The sequence below is a fragment of the Myotis myotis genome, unplaced genomic scaffold (genome assembly GCF_014108235.1).
Source record: "Myotis myotis isolate mMyoMyo1 unplaced genomic scaffold, mMyoMyo1.p scaffold_m19_p_6, whole genome shotgun sequence".
Classification (NCBI taxonomy): domain Eukaryota; kingdom Metazoa; phylum Chordata; class Mammalia; order Chiroptera; family Vespertilionidae; genus Myotis; species Myotis myotis.
This window is the reverse complement of record NW_023416368.1, coordinates 5672572-5687238: the sequence shown is the minus strand read 5'-3', so window position 1 is coordinate 5687238 and position 14667 is coordinate 5672572. Positions and strand designations below refer to the sequence as shown.

The 14667-nt window shown below is 41.0% G+C and overlaps 1 protein-coding gene across 7 annotated transcripts in view; it reads right to left on the bottom strand.

The window, feature by feature from the left end:
• FBXW11 (F-box and WD repeat domain containing 11) overlaps nt 1–14667 on the bottom strand; it is a 105549-nt gene that overhangs the window by 83973 nt on the left and 6909 nt on the right. For 3 of the 7 annotated variants that reach the window (XM_036313274.1, XM_036313279.1, XM_036313277.1), the window contains exon 2: nt 11690–11851. The exons of the other annotated variants lie outside the window; for them this stretch is intronic. The gene's annotated coding sequence lies outside the window, so the exon portion shown is untranslated. The remainder of the gene's footprint in view (nt 1–11689; nt 11852–14667) is intronic. 7 annotated transcript variants of the gene reach the window in all.

Below are 14667 nucleotides of genomic sequence, written 5' to 3'. Positions count from 1 at the left end.
TATATGGACCCACACACACGTAGGCTGTATGGTATAACCTACTGCTCTGTAGGGGAGGAAAAAAAATTTTCCTTCTACCCTTCTGGGTTCTTGGCCAGAGACATCCTGAAATAAAAGGCAGATTAACAGGAGAAAAACGAAAGTTTAATAACATGTATACTTCCTACATAATGGGAAAAACTCAGGAAAACTGAGTAACTCACCAAAATGTCTGAAGCCACAACTTAAATAAAATACAGTACCATCTTCATCAGAAGACAAAAAAATGTTGGGAGTAGGGGAAGTTTTACCAGGAGAGCACAGGAAACCAAGGTAAGGTTATTAAGCAGATTTAAGTCCTTGTCTTCTGCTGCTAAGACTTTCTAGAGATAAAGTCAACCCCATCTTCCAGGTAAGGCCATGGAGACACCCTTACAAATGTAAATGCCTTTTACAAAGGGTAACTTCTATTTGGTTTTCAGAGCTGCTTCTTGAAATTAATCAGCCTAAAATAACCTTATGCCAAATAAACATATTTTGGGGTGATAAATTCTGTTCCCCTACAGCTCCTAAGCTACAAACCTGTTCAGCATATTACTGTACTGAATACGGTAGGTAATTGTAACACATAGTATTTGTGTAATATATTGCACTACATTACACAGGCTACATCACTAGGTGACAGGAATTTTCCAACTCCATTATAATCTAACTAGAGGCCCAGTGCACGAAATTCGTGCATGGGTACAGTCCCTAGGCCTGGCCAGTGATCAGGGCCCATCGGGGTCTTCCGGCTGCTGGCTGGGGCCTTCCTTCATTCCGCAACACCCCCTGGTGGTCAGCACGCGTCATAGCGAGCAATCAAACCCTGGTCTCCCGGTCAAACTCCCAAGGGGACATTTTGCATATTAGCCTTTTATATATATAGATGGCACCATCATCATATATATAGTCATTATTAACAGAAACGTTATTATGCAGTGCATAACTGCATAAGAAATGTGATTTTTTTTTAAATCACTATAAATTTTCACTTTATACACAACTTTCAGAAATAAAACCAAGTCAGACTTAGTCTTTCTGTCAAAGCATGTTATTTGAATATTACAAAACTAAACTTTACACAATGACAACCATGAAATATGACCACTGTCTTCCACAATTAACCAAGAGAATACAAAAGCGTGTGGTTAACATCTAGAAACTGATTTAGGAATACAAAGCTTTTTAGAAACAGAACTTCATGCTTTTAGTCTGATGTACATTCTTGTCAATATATACATACACTCATATCTATCAAAACAACCCATCCATTCTGTATTTAAAATGTCTTATTTCCTCATCTTCACATCATCTGTTACTATCTTGTCTTTTCTTCCCTGGAATATTCTAACAATCTACTGACTGGTCTCCCTGCAGCAATGCAACCCTCCAAACTGATGAAAGCAGAGATCCTGCTCAAACTTTCATAGCCACCTCTCTTCCCAAAGCATACCCTCCATCTTCAACCCCTCCTCCAGTCTCTGCAGGTATCAGCTCAGTTTGTAGGGCAAAGTAGATAAAGATGGACTTACAAGGGCTATGCTGACCAGGAAAAGGGCAAGCCCTGACTCAAAAAGGCAGCCAGTCATTGCTTAGTTCCAATTTTCAGGTGAAACCAGAAATTAAGTGTTTTAATATAAAATATCTCAATTTTTAAAATCTATGCAGACTAAATAACATATCTGTGGAGCTCTATCTAGCCACGGCTTCTAGCTTGTTAACTTATGACCTAAAGGATAAAGTCCAAGATTTGGTATCTTTGCAAATGTATCTGTTAGGTCGGAGAGAGCCCAGGATCGGATACATGCAGACATGTGATGAGACAATGGACTTCCCCTGGAATTTCTCACAGATCAACATGCCAGACACAGATACCGGCTTCTTCTCCCTTAATCCACATACCCCCACACAGATACTGACTTCTTTCTGAATACCCCCGCCCATCCCCTGCAGCAGAGAATTCCTCAGCTCATGTCCCCGCCCCTCACCCAACCGCAGCACAAAAAAAGCGCCCCCTCCCTGTTGGCGTGAATCCACGTGCCCTGTCTTTGGGGTACGTGGGTCTCCCGGGGACGCAGAAATAAACCTTTTCCTTTCCTTTCTTTTCTGATTCACTTGGACTCTCTATTTCTTGCGCTGCCTCCTGAGCCACCTAACCTAACAGTATCTACCTCAATCCCCTCACACAAGCTACCTCCAACAATCCACAGAACTACTTACCTACCATCCCTCCTGAAAGACATACACAGTACTGCCTGCCAGCCATTGTTCACGGGTTACCTTTGCTATGAAGCCTCCTCTGACCCAAAACATCCACATCCATGTCTAATTTCTGCTCAGTCGTCAAAGGGTAACTTTAAAGTAATGTCCCTTATGAAAGTTCCTTTCTTTCCTAACTCCTACACGCTCCTCTCATGATCCTTAAGAGTTTTTATATTATCCAATACTTTTTTATGTGAAAGACTGCAAGCCTCTGGAAGCAAGATACACATCTGATTCTGTATTCCCCCATCCCCAAATAGGACCTATATGAGTACATGCTCAATGATGAGTGAATAAAGCTATTTATCTGCCTATTTACATAACAATTTGTACCTCAATTTGATGGCATCACACAGATATTGTCCCTTATACTAGTATTTTGATAATCAAAAGGCTAACAGGGTCAGAAAAATCTCCCTGTAATATTACATTTGAATCAGAACTAACATGAACTCCTGGTTTTGTTTTACTGATTTATTTTTTTTTGAGAGGAAGGGAGAGAGAGAGAGAGAGAGAGAGAGAGAGAGAGAGAGAGAGAGAGAGAGAGAGAGAATGAATGAGAGATCTGTTGTTCCACTCATTTATGCACTCACGGGCAGATTCTTGCATGTGCCCCGACTGCAGGATCGAATCCACAACCCTGGCACATCAGGATGACGCTCCAACCAACTGAGCCGCCAGCCAGGGCGAACTCCTGATTCTTTTAAATATACTTCTTAGCTCTATGCACTGTAAAGGTGGAAGATAACCCAACAGCAATCACTTTGGTTTCTAAAACACTATTCCCCTCAAAAAGGAACGAACCAAAGCTTCTTGGAGAAATAGTTGATTCCTGATATGCAGGCCAAGAGACACACAAATACTGATGGGATCATGTCAAAAGGAAGCAAGAGCTGCCCTGAAGGGGTTCTCATTAGCCAAATCTGGACAATCTGAGCATCAATAAAGACTATAATGGACTGTAACACACTCAATAAATAAAAGGTCATGAGAGTATGGTGGTACACAAAAGGAGGGAGAGAAAGGGCGGTCGGCTGTGCACGCTAGCTAAGAAATGTGGACGGGAGGACAGAAAAACCACACTGTTGTAACTCCTACTGTAATAATTGATTCCAGGGTCGGACGCTGAAACCACTGGGTGAAAGGCTGCAATGGAGCAGGATATTCACAAGGTGCCAAGCCATCCCACAGATTCCTTCCTAATAGCACAGAATAAAACGGTACTTTATAACGGAGAATGAAACAACCGGTCATTAAGGGTCTCCCAGTGTGACTTGAAGCGAGGTACACTTCATCTCTGATGAAGCGTTCTCGTCAGAATGTTTAACCTAGTTGCAATCATGCCTCTCGCCTAATTTCTAGTTTACAGGAAGTACAGGGGTTGGAGAAACAAGTTCAATGATACCATGAGGAAATACTCAAGTAAGAATGTTGCACATCCTACAGGACAACTCACTGAGCTGTACTCTTCAAAAAAAGAAAATCAGCCCTGACCGGTTTGGCTCAGTGGATAGAGCGTCAGCCTGCGACTGAAGGGTCCCAGGTTCGATTCCGGTCAAGGGCATGTACCTTGGTGGCGGGCACATCCCTAGTAAGGGGTGTGCAGGAAGCAGCTGATCGATGTTTCTCTCTCATCTATGTTTCTAACTCTCTATCCCTCTCCCTTCCTCTCTGTAAAAAAATCAATAAAATATTTTTTTAAAAAAAAGAAAGAAAATCAATGCCAGGAGGAGGAGGAAAAGGGCAGAGGGACTGTTCTATTAAAGAAACAACCAAACACAAAGGGTATGTTTTGTTTGGTTCCTAGTGGTTGTTTTTTTTTATTATTATTATTAAAGGGGGAGGGAGATACCAGAAGACATTCTTGGGACAATTAGGAAAATTTAAATTTAACTGAATATCTGATATTGTATTATGGAATTACTTTCATTTCCTTAGATGTAAAAATAGTATTGTGGTTTTATATGTGTATAAAATATGGCTATATGTAGTATACAAAGAGATATATTTATGGCTGTGTGTGTGGGGGGGGGGGGGTTTTGAGAGAAACAGACAGATACTGTCCTTATTCTTAGGAGATATGTTTTCAACTTACTTAAAAAAAAATTTTTTTTTAATTGACCTCAAAGAGGAAAGGAGATGGATGAGAGAATCATTGATCAGCTGCCGCCTGCATACCCCACACTGGGGTTCGAGCCCACAACCTGGGCATGTGCCCTTGACGGAAATCATACCCAGGACCCTTCAGTCTGCAGGCTGATACTCTATCCACTGAGCCAAACCAGCTAGGACTACTTTCAAATTTTTAACAACAAAAAAAAAAGGGGGGGAGGGTAATATATTTGGAGAGAGAAAGACAGAAGGGGTAGGAAGGATGGGAAAGAAAGAAGGGAAGGAAATACCAACGGCATATTTCACAGACCTAGAACAAACTCTCCAAAAATTCATCTGGAATAAAAAAAGACCCCCAATAGCTGCAGTAATCCTGAGAAAGAAGAACAAAGTAGGAGGGATCTCAATACCAGATATCAAGCTATATTACAAAGCCACTGTTCTCAAAACTGCCTGCTACTGGCACAAAAACAGACAGATAGACCAGTGGAATAGAATAGAGAACCCAGAAATCGACCCAAACCACTATGCTCAATTAATATTTGGCAAAGGAGGCAAGAACATACAATGGAGTCAAGACAGTCTCTTCAATAAATGGTGTTGGGAAAATTGGACATATACATGCAAAAAAAAATGAAACTAGACCACCAACTTACACCATACACAAAAATAAACTCAAGGACTTAAACATGAGACGGGAACCATAAAAATATTAGAGAAATCCACAGGCAGCAAAATCTCAGATATATGCCGAAGCAGTATGTGTCTTCACCAACACAGCTCCTAGGCAATGGAAACTAAAGAGAAAATAAACAAATGGGACTACATCAAAATAAAAAGCTTTTGTACAGCAAAGGAAACCATCAATAAAACAGGAAAGCCCACTGCATGGGAGAACATATTTGCAAATGTTATCACCGATAAGGGTTTAATCTCCAACATTTGCAGGGAACTCATGCAACTTAACAAAAGGAAGATAAACAACCCAATCAAAAAATGGGCAACGAACCTAAATAGATACTTTTTGAAAGAGGACATAAGGAAGGCCAAGAGACATATGAAAACATACTCTAAGTCACTAATCATCCGTGAGATGCAAATCAAAACAATGCGGTACCATCTCACACCTGTCAGAATGGCTACCATCAACAAACCAACAAACGACAAGTGCTGGCGAGGATGCGGAGAAAAAGGAACCCTCGTGCACTGCTGGTGGGAATGCAGACTGGTGCAGCCACTGTGGAGAACAGTATGGAGTTTCCTCAAAAAACTAAAAATGGCCGAAACCGGCTTGGCTCAGTGGATAGAGCGTCGGCCTGCGGACTGAGGGGTCCCAGGTTCGATTCCGGTCAAGGGCATATACCTGGGTTGCGGGCACATCCCCAGTGGGAGATGTGCAGGAGGCAGCTGATCGATGTTTCTCTCTCATCAATGTTTCTAACTCTCTATCTCTCTCCCTTCCTTTCTGTAAAAAAAATCAATAAAAAAAAAACAACTAAAAATGGAACTCCCCTTGACCCAGTAATCCCACTTCTAGGAATATATCCCAAGAAACCAGAAACACCAATCAGAAAGGATATATGCACCCCTATGTCCATAGCAGCACAATTCACCATAACTAAGATTTGGAAATAGCCTAAGTGCCCATCAGCAGATGAGTGGATTAGAAAACTGTGGTACATCTACACAATGGAATACTATGCTGCGGTAAAAAAGAAGGAACTCTTGCCTTTTGCAACAGCATGGATGGAACTGGAGAGCATTATGCTAAGCAAAATAAGCCAGTCAGAAAAAGATAAATATCACAGGATCTCACTCATTTGTGGAATATAATCAACAACATAAACTGATGAACAAAAACAGATCCAGAGACAGCAAAGCATCAATCAGGTGGTCAAACCTCAGAGGGAAGGTAGGGGAGGGTGGGGGTAAGAGGGGGAGAGATCAACCAAAGGACTTATATGCATGCATATAAGCATAACCAATGGGCACAGACACCAGGGGGGCAAGGGCATGAGTGGGGGTGGGGGGGGCAATGGGGGAATAAGGACACATATGTAATACCTTAATCAATAAAGATAAATAAATAAATAAATAAATAAATAAATAGAAAGGAGGGAGGGAGGGAGGGAAGGGCAGATAAACGATCCAAATATGGCAAAATGTTAACAGTTATTGAATCTCCATGGAGAGTATATAGGGTTTGTTGTACTGGGGTTTTTTTCCTCCAATTCAACATACATGAAATTTTTAATAATAAAAGTTATGAGGTATAAAAGAGAAAACCATTTAAAAAGCATTTAGCTTAACATTCATATAACATCCTGAGAGTGTCAGGATCTGAGCACTGGCAAGCAAAGCCTGTGAGAGCAGAAACTGTTGCTCGGTGACAGGAGGGCAATGCGGTAATGCCTATCAGGTTTTGAAGAGCACCTACCTATCCAGGGATGCTTACTGGTAGGAATCTGTCCTGAATACCCCTCCATGTGAAATGACATATACACTACATTATTCTTTACAGCATTACAGGTAATAGCAAAACACTGGAAATAGCCTATACATATGTGTATCAGTCTAGATTGGTTTCACAAATTACAGCACAGATTATGAGTCAGCATGCAGCTTTTAAATGATCTACTCAAGAAATATGAGCGCTCTTTGGGAACTGGTATGAAAGATGGCCATATCATAATTTACATTTAAAAAAAATCAAGGTACAGAATAATGTGGTTGAGTAGCTGGAGATACAAGGAATGGGAGACTGTTTTCCTGTGTACTTCTTCCTGTACCTCATGAATTCTGTACCATAGACAGAACGTATTCCAAATATTTCTCAAGTAGTGATTGACTGTAGCTGTAATGAACTCTTCATATTGTCCATGCTTTCATTACCAAACCTAATTACAGTGGAATTACAGCTCACCTGGGAATTAGGGGATGAAGTCAGTGCATACGGTGAAAATAGCACATAGTAAAAATTGGCCTTAAATATATGCCACACTAGACCCGCACACCATCTCAAAAATTCCAACACAGCTCATTTTCACTCCAGTACATGAACAGTTCACTGTTTCTTCCACTGACTGGTGGATAAAATATCTGGCTAGCACTCAGGCCTCATGTGATGTTTAAAAATGTGTGTCTTTAAAATACCATACTCACACTCATCACAGCTCGGTGAGAAGCACTGGGGAACTGAGACAGGCTGAGGGAAGAGCAGATTTCCATTCCCACCTCACTCTTAATCCAGAACCTTCACTGTTTAGGTTATTTTTCCCTTGTTTTTATCACCAGATACAGAGAATTGAATTTGCATAAATGCACAGAAGATGTATAGCTATAACATGGAGTTTTAAAAAAAAAAACAACCATTTCAAAAACAGTACCTCTATCAATTAAACAAACCATTACAGTGGAAAAGAAAACCACAACCCAAGCCAAATGGACTCACTTGCTGACCGGAAACAGGTTGGCCAGAATTCCCGGGTCAGGATGGAAAGAGAGTGATAACCGACCCCTTGACCAACATCAAATATGATCTATGACCTGAGTTGCAGCCCGTTCCTTTAAAGCGGCGTTCCCATGCCAGGACACACATTCCTCAAGCTGTGCCCTGAGGAACCTTACAACTCTAGGCAAACTCAGCTCCCACTGAGGCTAAATAAAAACTCCCATCTTTCTACTCCTGCTCTCTCTGGTGAATTCCAGATCAATATTCCTACTAGAATGCAGGGGTGGGCAAACTTTTTGACTCGAGGGCCACAATGGGTTCTTAAACTGGACCGGAGGCCGGAACAAAAGCATGGATGGAGTGTTTGTGTGAACTAATATAAACTCAAAGTAAACATCATTACATAAAAGGGTACGGTCTTTTTTTTTTTTTTAGTTTTATTCATTTCAAGCGGGTCGTAGTTTGCCCACGGCTGTACTAGATACTTCTCCTAGAGGATTCACCATTAGGCAACTCAAATTCATCATAAACTGAATTCATTCTTTCCTACTCTTCTAGTATTCCCTATCTTGGAAAAGAAAAAAACATACATCTTGTTGCCCACGCCAAAATCTACAATTTATCCTCTATTGCATTTGTGTTCTACTCTTATAAGCAATCTCCAAGTTCTGTAATCCTACCACTGACATCCCTGTTAAGTCCACCCTCCCCCATCACGCCCACTGTCAATGCTTTGGTTCACCTTCTCATCATTGATCATTTGAACTAACTGGTCTCACTGCCTTGGTCTCCTCCATCCATCTTGCACACACCTGAAAAGCTAGCGGCCAAATACAAATTCAGTTCTGTTACTCTTTCTACTTTGAGAACAGAAGGAGCAAGAACAAGTCCCAAAGTAATGATGTAGTAAACAGAAAACAAGCACATTTAATAACATGATGTAATACAAAGAGCATGTGTCACCAGGTGTACCTTTTATGAGTACGTTCCTATTCTACCCCATACTTTAGGACCAAATTAAATAAGCTAATGTGCGTTTCGATAGAAAGAGGCTACAGGGAAGCAAGGAAAACTCAGCTGCCTTCTGAAGTCCCAAATAAACACAAAACGGACCACAGCAGTGAGAAAGGCACCTTACGGAGAACAAAAGGCTTCCCAGACCGAGAAGTCAAGAGTGCATTCAAGTTGAATTTATTAACAGGTCTAAAAACCAATACCTAATCGGAAAAGATTCTGGAAAGTAAAAACGAGCAGGGAGGCTGAAAGAAGAGGTTCTGCCACAGGGAAAACCACCCATCCCTAAAGCAAGCTGAATGAGGCTGTTTCAGTCCCGCCCAGCAAGTGTCTCACTCCCCTGGCGAGTCCACGCTAACTAGGCTGCCTGGCTATGCTCTGACGCGGGAGGTAAAGTCTACCTACATGAAGAGAGAACATTCCAGTCATTTGGCTTGAGTCTCAGGTACCTCTTGTTTCTTAGTTGAAAAAATTAAACCAGAATATTAACTAGAACCAAGTAAGCAAATCTACTTATCAGAAAAGTTTATATTAAATTGCCAACAAGCACATATCATTATAAAATAATAAACTGGAATTCTGGCTTTCCACATCAGTCCCACACAGCTGGTTAAGGTAAGCCCACCCCTGGATAACAGCCGCTTTGAGCATGCTGACCAGATCAGATTTCTAAGGATGTTAAACCAAGGACCAGACCGAAGATGAAGGCAAGTTCTAAAACTGCACATGTGGCTTTTTAAATGTAAATTAAAATTAAAAACTCAGTTCCTCGGATACAGAAACACATTTCCAAATAGCCCACTGTGGCTAGTCGCTACCATACTGAACAGCACAGACACTGAACATTGCCACTGTCACCACAAGTTCTCTGGGACAGCACTGCTCTGGAAGGTAACCTGAAGCAGCCCGACTGTGAGCCCTCTTGGGAAACAGCCTGGTAGCTGGTCCCGCTGGCTAACAGAATCGGAGTGCTAGAGAAGCTAAGAGATACCAACAGCAATTGTTTCCTTTCCCTTTGCAATGATTTCTTCACATCAGAATGTACAGTTTAGACCTCAGGATTTTGTGCCCCTTTTTATCGCTGGATGATAGTCTAAACTAGAGGCAGAATAGCAGAGGTTACAGGGATGGGCAAACTTTTTGACTCGAGGGCCACAATGGGTTCTTAAACTGGACCGGAGGGCCGGAACAAAAGCATGGATGGAGTGTTTGTGTGAACTAATATAAATTCAAAGTAAACATCATTACATAAAAGGGTACGGTCTTTTTTTTTTTTTAGTTTTATTCATTTCAAACGGGCCGGATCCGGCCCGTGGGCCGTAGTTTGCCCACAGCTGGTAGAAGCATATTCTCTGAAGCCAGACTGCCTGGAAACATATCTCATCTTTGTCTCTTACTAAATGTGTGACCTTGAACATGTGTAACTTCTCTATGCTTCAGTTTCCTCATCAGTAAATACAAATAATGGTACCCACCTCACTGGGTTACTATGAAAATAAAATGAGTTTAGACATAGAAAGTGTCTAGAATTGTGCTCAGGACAGAGTCAGTGCCCAGTAAGTATTAACTGCTATTATCTCTACCACCACCACCACCCTGATAGCTCTTTGGATGACAAGTGATAAAAATGCCCACCTAGGAGACATGCTAGCAAACATAAAGAATTAAACTAGAAGAAGGATTACAAAGTCAGAGTGTCAGCTTACAATAAAAAGAACTTTGTAAAGATGAAAGTAACCTGGAGAGAACCTTAAGGACCCAAAAAACTCATGTTGTCAAGAGAGTTGCCTGACAATGTCTCACTTGTAAGGCTAACAAAGCAGAGGTCCAAAAGAAGTCTGCATAATAAGCTACCGAGCTATTTAAATAACCAATAACAACTAAAGAGGAACTGAAATAAAAACAAGTTTGAGTTCACTGGACCAAATGATACTTCCCTATATAGAACTGTTGTGACGTTTAAATTCATTGCCTCCCTTATACTCCCTACGTTACCTTTGTGTTTGCTTGATGAACTGACTGAGGTTTTCTAATTTTCTCATTAAGCGGGGAGAGCACCAGATATAATGAAAATACCTTCCCACACAATGACCGACCCTGTGTTCTTTCTAGTGGAAACCGAGTGTAAAACCTTGCTCTTGCGGACAGGCAATCTGAAAACCCAAAGCTGAAGTACAAGCTTCATTCAGCAAATGTAGTCAGGCGGAGAGGCACCTACACAGCCCCAAGCCGAAAGCTTGGCTCTGCCATTTACTTGCTGTGGGACCCTGGGCTACTTGCACTTGATGCTTCTGGGCTCCATGTCACATCTGTAACCTACAGGTACAGCATGTGCCAGCTGAGTACAAAACAGCACATGCCCACAACAGTACCTGGCACTTGGCAGCAACCAGTTAATCCATCTTCCTGAGAAGACCCTCCAACAGTCCTGAGAATAAAAGACTACTTTCCGTGGTAACTACAGAAACTATTTTGACCAGGTTTTAACTATAAATTATGAGATAATGCCCCAAAATTATCATTTATTGTCCATATTTTACAAGCTATTCCTTAAGCAAAATTCCCTGTAGGACCATTACCATAAACCATTCAAGCCTATAATAAAAATAACTGCACTTCTTATGTTGCAACAAAGTTTTTACTAGCGCTTCTGCCACATGCACCTTCACTGATCCACATCCAAACACAGGCTGAGTACTAAGCACACGTAGCTACATTTCTTCCTTTCCCTATGAATGCAAAAAGTAAAAAAAAAAAAAAAAAATGTTTTTAAGTTTCTTTCAGAAAGTTGAGTTCCACAAAACAAAACAATACAGGGTAATTGCTTACCTGGACAATATTTTGTACTTCAGATCCACCAATCCAGAATGAATGGGGGGGTTCCCTTTCAGACTAGTCTGAGAAAAGACAGCAGTCAAGCAGCTTCCAAGATCCTTTCCGCTTACTGTATCCAGCTTTCTTCAACAAAATCCCAAACATGCACTTCGGTAACTGTTGAAAGACAGAAAGCAATCCATACACCCACCATGGCACCAGTGGCAAAGGACAGCCACCAAGAAATGGAAGGAAGGGTAATGGAGCGGTGGATCTGAGGCACAGAGTTACAACCGGAGTAAGCTATTTGGCATAAAAGGTCTGCAGCAGCATTCCTCGCCTCTGAGCTGAGAGAAGGGTAAGAAATTCTACATGGCAAAGGCTTACATCCCTAATATCAATATTTACTCTGATAAATAGCACGCAATTTCCAAATGAGAGCAGCTAACTGGTTACACTATCATCCACAGAAACTGTGCCAGACCATTCAGCTACAATGAACTTCTTTCTCCATTTTCTAAGACAGCTCCTCCACCATTACAAAGTTTGTCAGCCAAAACTAACGATCAGGAAGGGCTCAAATACCTCCCATTAAAGATACTTACTTAAGCAACTAACAAGAAATCTTTTCGTTTGCTACATAAGACATCAAATCTACACATTACCCAAATCTTCAACCCTCAAATAAAATATGGGCTTTTTAAAACACATGGCATAATTTTAAGAGTGTACTTTGATTCAATAAAGGTCAATCCCTACAATAGGCAGTCATTGAGTAAACTAAGGGAAATAGTAAAGAACACTAATAAATAATTTACTAGCTGACACCTTTAAAAACATAAGTCCAGTCCACATTTTATGAGCATTCTTTTACTACCACACCAACTTTTCCATTAGACTGGAAATTCTAAACAAACTGTAAGGGAGAAAGAGAAAGGCATTCAACAGAAGGACATAGATAAACACTTAAAAATCAAAGAATGTGAACATATTGCACATAAATTTTCTACTTCAATTGCCACACTATTGCCAAAATATCCCTGCAGTAATTAAAATACCTAGCTTTATTGAAGGACTACTAATGGGCCAAGCCCTTTACACTCATTACTCATTTAATTCTCAAAAAAGGTGAGAAGAAATAACTTGCCAAACTCCCACATCCACTAGTTAGTATGGCCGAAGCCCTTTTCGCAGAGCACAGCTGCACCCAAGTCCAAGGATTAGAAAGGCCAGGATTCCGGAGCAGATGAAACGAAGCTTTCCTCTCAAAGGTCCCTAAGTTAATTAACACCAATGGAGAACTAAAACAGTGTAGAAGAGGAAATATTTCAGCCTAGCTGAACGAAAATACAACTGAACCAGATGAGCCATCCTGAACAGCTAATGCCCGAGGTCTTGCCACTTAAGAAAGCATTTCATTAACAAAGAGCCATGTAATTCTAAGGCCTACAGTATTACCGTTAAGACAGAACACAGTGTAACGTTGCCCAACTAGTCTTTGTTTATAAGCAAAGACTGTGTCTCTGACCGAGAATCTCAAATCTAGTTGAAACTGAAGAATGTTTAAATTCCTAGGTTTGTTCATAAATCATAGGCAATGACTAAAGATGTTTGGAGTTTTCAGGTTGTAGGCAAAGCAGCTGAAGTGACCGAAATACCAGCCGATGATTCGCCTCCCCAGAACAGTCAGATGAAATATCTTCATACCCAAAACTTAAAAGAGATCACACGCTAGTAAGCAAAATCTCAAGAACGGTGCTCAGGGTTTTCCCATCAGTGAGATTGCTCTGGAGCCGAAGAGCATAAGAGCACCCCGACTTGATAAAAGCAGCCATAGCGAGCTATGGTTAGTAGCCGACTGCTAAGGCAACGTGATAGGAGTCTGCTTTTCAGAGTATAACTTAGTGCTACGACAAATACGCTGAACAACTGTAGCAAAACACAACCAGAACAATTTGGCTAAGGAACTCACTTCTGAACCTCTAGAACTGTCAGGCCTTTTCCCCGTGTCAGGGAGTTAATTTTCCCCTCTTCCCTTCAAATGAACATTTACTGAATGCCTAACTGGTGGAAGGGCTTAGGCTAGAGACATAAAGATCAATAGCTGCCAGACCAGGAGTGTAAAGACTGAGGTCCCCCTGTCCTCTGCCCCTTCCTCTCTGAGTCCCCAAGTGACCCTTTCACAGAACCAAATGTATTTTATTATTAGTTCTCACAAGTGGGTAAGTGTTCTCAATTTAACTCTTAAAAATGTAAAAATTACTCAAGTTCCTTTTTTCTCAGTAGAACTCTCATTTAATTCTCCTTTTCCTTCTGTGAACCAGAAGCTTGCTATTAAGAGAATGATTCCTATATTCATTACACTTATAGTATTTGCACATCTCTCTACTCGCAGACTTTTACATGTTAATGTCCCCCGGTTTCTACTTCACAGCTCGAAAGCGTTCATTGTTAACTAACCCTGAGAGGGAATGTCCTGAAATACTTCCTGCTGACATCACAGAACTCTGCAATCTTTGAATTTTGTTAAAATAAGAGTAAGATCCAGGTTAGAGATACCCTACTGGGCTGTCAGGTCCCTGGTTTGTCTCTCATTTGCCTACAAAGACAAACTTCCTGTTAGGCAATTGTGATTAGCAGAAACTTAACTGAGGGGAACAAGCACATTCTTGACCAACAGGTTTTCCCCCTTTGTCAACTAATTCAATGAACAACTCAAATGCAACTCAGGAGGAAATCTTGTATGAAACTCACTGCTTAGTCTGTTAAAGGTCAAATCATCAGCTTTGCTAAAACAAGAATCAAAATCCTAAACCATTCGAACGTAAATCACAATATTCGATGTCAATGTGACTAATCACCAGTCTCTCTACCTGAAAACCCCAACAGGACTTCTCTGAAGTTAGAGTGCAGGTCTAATTGTGTCTAATTGGTAGTTCTTAGTCATTTTAACACTACTTCCCAGATTTCCAAGATAATACCGATTCTGTATG